We start from the raw sequence: 6,814 nt of genomic DNA on the forward strand, positions 1-6,814 counted from the left end.
ATGCACAGTGAATAAGAGCTCCCAAACATCGATTTTTGTGTGGCGTTTGCAAAGTGGCTCTGTGAATCATAGTCTCTTCCCATCAAAGTGGAACATTTTCATGAAACAGGTCTTCAGAGAAGTCAGGGTCACCAAGCATTTTCAAGAATTTCTGTTTGGGCTGTCATCTCTGCATCTCACTCCCAATTATTCTGTGCATTTTTAATTGGTGTTGACAAAAAAGCACTTGCCAAGAGCTCCTGTAAAGAGCTACCTCTGTCACTGCATCCTACTAATAAATCAAAAAAAGGCTGTGGAGGTTGTATGCAGTTTTCTTACCAGTTCAGTTTTACATGATGGCGCTTCTTTTATTTTGTTGCTATATTTCTGTTCTTGATGTCTTGCAGGGTAGTATGCTCTGGCATTTTAAAGAATAAAATGGGGGAGAATGATGCTTTACTGACAAAACAGGTGGGAATGCTGGTGCCAGACTGCTAGAGCATATCTCTGCTGAATGATGAGATGTGCAGCCCAAAGTTCAGTACGTCCTGCAGAGCATTAAGTGTAGAGCTTTTCTGGAATCATACCAAAGCCAGCTGAAAAATAGAGGATAAAATCTCTTTAGGATTTTGAAATGCCTTGTTGTTAGAGGCTGTGAATTTATATCTCTTTATCACTGGTTGGATCTGCACCCTCTCCTTCTGATTGCTCCTCCTTTTGCTTTGTGGAAGAACCTATTAAAATGCAGAAATGCCTTTACCGACCTGTGACAGACATTGCTGTGTAAGAGCAATTAAGCACTATGGCAGCAACCGTGGACTTGGGGCAAGGTAGAGAGATATTTTGATAATTCGAAGGGCAAACCTGCTTTCTGTTGTAGTCACTTCTCCAGGGAGATGAAATCATAACTTCTGGAGTAAAGATTGAAAGAAATAAGCAACTTCCCTCTGTTCCTTCCTGCTGTTTGTATTTCAGAACTGTGTGCATCCTGCTATAATACATGTTAATGTGTGAATATTTTGCATCATGTTTCACATATAAATGTGCCTTTTTTACAAGTAACTAGGATTAGGATGGATGTGACCTAAGCATTATGTTTGTTTACTTAATAAGACCCATTATTGGGAAGGAACTGGAACAAATGCGAGACAAAACAAACACCAGGCTTCTAACTTGAACCGCTGTGTGATCATGGCTTGCAGAAGAGCGACTTTGCGCTACAGATATTGATGTTTCCCACTTGTGATGTACTTTCAAACCCTTTGGACCTGTCTTTCAATATATACCTTTCCACTTAGTCTTAACTCATCCGTTAAATCTTTATTCTTAGGGATGTGATACCTCCCAAGTGGTGGGGCAATGTTTCTCTGCCATCCTCCTGGCTCAGAACATCTGCTGCTCCTTCAGGTGCAAGGACCCATTCTCTGTGACTTTGTAATGGTACTGCCTATGAGAACAGCAGTCAGGAGGCACAGATTGCTCAGCCAATTGCAAGTTAATAATTTGCCATGACTTTCTGGTAGCAGTTATGAAAGATGTTAAAATATTGAGCATGCTGTTACAGATGTCTCCTTCCTTGTGATAGGCATAGCGTAGGATGCTGCCATAAACACAGAGAATGCGTGAATTGTTCAAAGGACCTTCCTTATTAAACACTAGTTAAGGCTTCTGTCTAATAGGTGTTCTGATTTGGGGTGCCTGACTAACACAGGTTATACTGTTGGTTCATAACATTAGATTTATTGTCAGACTAAGCTGTAAGTTTTCTTACTGTAACATCTGTAGAGACATATCTGTGAGGAGTGTATCTATTAGGAGCAAGATACACCACACCTTTGCCTCTCTCTTTTTTGACCTAGTGCCTCAGCACAGAACCAGGGAAAACAGACACAAGGTCATTTGCTGCAACGATTTGCTCACTGCTTTCTGAAGTCAGTCTCTTTTAGGAGATAGATACCTCCTAGGTGAGAAGGGCAATTGTGCACCAACTAAGATCCGTAAGTATCTATTCACTCTTCAGTTGCCTAGTTAAGGCTTGATGTAACATGGGTCTGAGTACCACAGCTATAATGGAAGAGATAGGTGAGAATAATCGAATTTAAAACAGTTTGTGAAATTATTTGGAAATAGGTGTTACTCCAAAAGCATACTTGAAACCGTATCAGTAAATAACGTGATAATAGTGGTGTGGAGATGGTTGGAGCTCCCCAGAAACTTCCCAGAAGTTTCTAGCAGTTCTCAGAACATTAGCCAAAAAACACCCTTCCCACTTGCTCTTTATTTTGGCAACTGAATTTGGCAGATGACAGCTACTGTTCCTCCACTCTTGCTCCCCAGTCATTAGTGGCTTTTTTTTTTTTTCCTGTGCCCTTGTTCAGAAAAATACTTTTTTCCCCAGGTATTTCTGAGAAATATGTCTTCAAACTATTCAAACTCACCTTCAGACTTGAAACTGATCTTGAAAGAGCTGATATTGCCAATTACACTAGATTCATCACTATGCCCTGGGATCCTGCAGATAACTGTCAGGACTGTTCTTAACTGGTTGAGTAATTATAGCTATTTCCATGAAACACAGCTCTTAATACTCCCCCCACACCCAATGTTGCCTACTCTGAGAATTCAGTGTTCCATTTGCAATTCCATAATCAAGTTGTAAGGTACCAGCACTGTCTTCTGGATAATCTGCGTAAGATGCAAAAACTCATCTTGGCCCCCACTCTTTCTGTAGAGTCGGAGCCCTGCAGCTACAGTTGGATGGGGTGACCACACAGCAGACAGTGCCAAACAATACACTTAATAAATGGCTTGTACAACTTGGAAAACAAATGCCGTGCCTATTGCAGTCAGTGTCTCTCTAGAGAAAGAGCCCTTAGAAATTAAATTTTCAATTAATAGATTCAGATTTTTTTGTTTATTCCTTTTGTATCTTCCCAGATTCACTGCCTACTCCATAAGCTCTTGAATTCTAGACTTAAATTCAGAATCTGTGTATTTAGAAGAAGAAAAAAGCTTCAGAAAAATGTTTAAAAAGCCGTGTGTTGCTTTAAATTCATATATTCCAGCTCCAAGCCTCTGAAGCAGACTGAATAACTGAAAGAATTTTATGTCTGGGAAGATGAATAGCACAGTTTTGTTGATAGCTGCACAGCAAGGGGGTAACTTCTCATTAGGCACTGGGTTTTAGATCTGGAAAATGCTGTCTCATTCCCTGCCTGCTGCTGATGGATGCACGTGTGTGTGCAGCAGCTCCAGGGAAGGGGAGCATGGGGAGAGGAGTGTTGGGAGGGGGGCTGCTGGGCTAGGAAGTGATCTCTTTCAGGGGTCTGTCCTTCAGAGGAAGAAGATGAATTCCTGTTGACTGTATTTTTATTAATTTGCTCAAAAGCTATCAATGGTATTCAGTGGCAGAGATCAGTCACAACAGACTGGCAGCGCTCTGCTTGATGCTTGAAAGCATGCCTTGAAAATGGCTCTCCCGTCAGCCTTCACCTATTTCATTCTCTGGCAGAGGAAAGTACTCATTAAGTATGCAAACGTACATGCAGGGATTCAAGTCCTAAACTGTTTTTGCCAAGAGGATGTCAGACAACTGCTTGTTTTTAATAGGGCATGAAAATGAATGATCTGAGACAGTTCTCCTCTCTGCATTTTGAAGTTTTCCCAAACAGGGAGAGAGGGAGGATTTCTGTTTATGTAGAGCAAGGTTTGATCCTGTTAATGTTAGTATTATTCTCCATACAAAAACTTCCTGAACAAAGGATATTTACCAGCCACAAAAGCAGTCTATCTTTCCTTTCCTTACCTGTCTTTTAAACATCATACGTCATTTAAATACTTCAATAGAATGACTAAATCTCACTCCTTTCATCCAGCAAGATGCCTTTGTCTGCTGTTACGTTTCCAGTGTGAGTTCATCATTAAAGGGCAAGGTTAAGGTTTTGTGTGCAGAGTAACTATCAACTAGGAAAATTAAAGAGGGAAGAGACACAAATTAAGTAAAATCCAATTTTAATCTGTTGCAGACACAAAGATGATGATGGCAGAGAAAGGGAATCTTGATTTCTGCTTTGCATTCTTTTCTTTCCCTTGCATCTGTGCCTTGGAAATAGGTAGTCTTGAGTTAGACTTGTCTTGCCTGTGTTCCAGAATTACTGTCGGTAATTGCACAGACCTGCTTCCAGGTATTAGCCACCAATACCTGGAGAGAGATTTAAGCGCGTGGGAGGAAGGGAGCTGCACCTTTCAGAGACCCTCAAGAAACTGCAGTGTTACACAGCAAGAGACCCGCTATGGACAAGCTGGGGCAGACAGAAGTCAGACTTTAAGTGACCGGCAGTTGAATGGTTTGTCATTGCAGAAGTCAAGACGAGGCTTCCTTTTGGTGTTATACAGATCAGTTGGATGTTAGATACGAGTTTGTTTACAAAGTGATCTGAACTAAACTCAATAGAAAAAAAATGGGAGCTTTATGTCTAGCTTAACTGACTTCTCCCCAGTGTCCCATGGTAGATAGCAGAGAAAAAGATGCTGCTGCTGTGTGAATTAGGAACTTGGGTTCTTTGAATTGCCCACTGGAGGGGCTTCTCTTTAGCTGCTGATTATGTTATCTAATGCAAGGGAAAACCTTTTCAGGCACAAGTTGAGATCCTAGCAAAACCTTAAAGCCAAGATTGATTAAGCTAACCCCTGTTTATTAAGGTTCACTTGAGGCAGGGTTGGCAACCAATCAGGGCTGCATCCTCTGCTTAGAATAGAAATAGGGTACCACAGTTGCCGTAGGGTGGCAAACGTTCAGGAGCTGTTATTGATGTTTGCACTATATAGCTCTCCTACTATGTTGTCTTGACTCCAGAGCTTTCCTAAAAGAGTTTCAAGGTAAAACAATGCCTCTGCAACTGCCTACTGCCTTGGGAGGTATCCAGCAGCATTTAAATGCCTCTTGTGAGCTCTTCCTGAAGGTCACTGGGAGAGGAGAAGGCAGGAAAGGAGTATCCCACTCGAGTACCAGCTAATTCAATCTGGTGATGATTCATGTTTCATGTCCCAGGATGGTTTGATATTTCATGTATTTGTTACCTTTTATAGCAATGAAAAATATGTAGAACTCAATTGTACAAATCACAATGACAGAACAATAGCTTAACAAAATCAAAATACACTTCTCACTCAACCTTATCAGCCTAGTCATTCTCCTGAAAATACCAGTAAAACCCATACCCTGGGAAGATCTGTGCTCTGTTTTCATCAGCTTTGAAAGCCTAGTGAAAAAGCAAAATGGGCCTTGTAGCAATTCCCAAAAATAGTAAATTCAATTTTTACCAAATGTAGTCAAATCAAGACTCCTGCCCTGTGCCTGTTGAAATCAATGGGAATCTTGTGACTGACTCCAAGAGCGTTTAGGTTAAAGCACTGCTTGTACAGCACAATAAGATGCAGATGTCTACAGTTTTAAGAAATGAGCACTAGCTGTGCACTTCGGGCAGTGGTCAATCAGCCACCTAATGGAAATCTTGAAAGGTGAAAAGAAAAACCTTTTTTCACTCCTTGCTGCTACAGTCTAGAACAATGAGAGCTTCAAGACATTGGTGTGTTGTGGTGGCCTTCCTCTGAATCTTGCACTTCTTAATTAACAATTGATAAATGTTCAAAGATTTGGTTCCTCTACATTCAAATGGAAATTTATTCTTCATTTATGAGAAAGGAGATTTATTTGTGAGAAATATCACGAAATCTGTATATTGTTTTCCAGACAAGCAGTTTTTCCATTGTTTCAGTGTGGGGTAAAAGACCCACTCCCAATACCTAAAGAAATATTCTTAGTTCCCCAGTAAGAACTATGTGTGTGTAGTCATTTTTATTCAGACTTTATTTTCTGCGTAATCATTCTGTCTCTGAGACTTCCAGGCTGACAACTTGTGACAGCAGTGGTTTACAGACCACTACGCTTTGCGACGTTAGGGTTTACTGCCCTCCCACAATGCAGTTGAATCTCTGAATTTTGCGTTCTGTTTGCCTGGCAAGGAAAAGTAGCCAAAGCTGGTCAGGGTTTGTTCTCAGCGGCCGCATGGCTTCCATAGTTTCCGATATGGCACTATCGAAACAGAAGAAATCACCTTGTTGAACCAACAATCGCCTTCATGAGTGCTTGCGCTGAATTTCAGTTTGCTATGGGAATGAGAGCTGATTTTGGCCACTCGGGGTCTAGTTCAGAAAACAATTTAGCTTGGGTTCAATTTTAAGCACATAGGGATATCCAACTGTGATTAATGATCCTACGCTTCGGTACTTTTTTCCTAGCAAGGCCTTGAGGCTGGGTGGATCCTTTATGAAGACTGTAAGATCTTCCCAGCCATTTCTCCACAGGATGATTTCCACAACCCACTGTGCTCTGCAGCACAGACCTCCAACATGAGTGATGGCATCAGTATAAAATGTCGTCTCACTCTGCAGAGGCAGAGCAGACCTCAGTCTGCAGCAACTCAGAGGAACAAATAGGAAACAGGATTTCCCCCAACAGGCACCTGATTTTTCAGAAATGAACGGGATGTGCAGCCGAGCAAAACCCATCATTCATGCTAAGTGCCTTCAAACTTGACAAACATGGCAAGTGGGACTTCTAGCTCGCCTCACTTGAGCTCCAAGGGAAGTTGGTTCCCTTTTTCCCTCTGTATTTACTAGAAATAACGTTCTTGTAACTGTTTTGTGCAGGGTGGGTTCTGGTAACTGCCAGAGCAAGAAACCTGACCTGGTTTGTTTCCTTCCAGTTTTACATGCTCTCCAGCCTCTGGGAACCCAGGAGCAAGCTTGTGTTTGCCTCCTGCTGCAGCCTCTG

Source organism: Pezoporus flaviventris, unplaced genomic scaffold (genome assembly GCF_033815535.1).
Source record: "Pezoporus flaviventris isolate CSIRO_AGI_PZ_B2104156 unplaced genomic scaffold, CSIRO_AGI_Pfla_v1 ptg000001l, whole genome shotgun sequence".
NCBI lineage: Eukaryota > Metazoa > Chordata > Aves > Psittaciformes > Psittacidae > Pezoporus > Pezoporus flaviventris.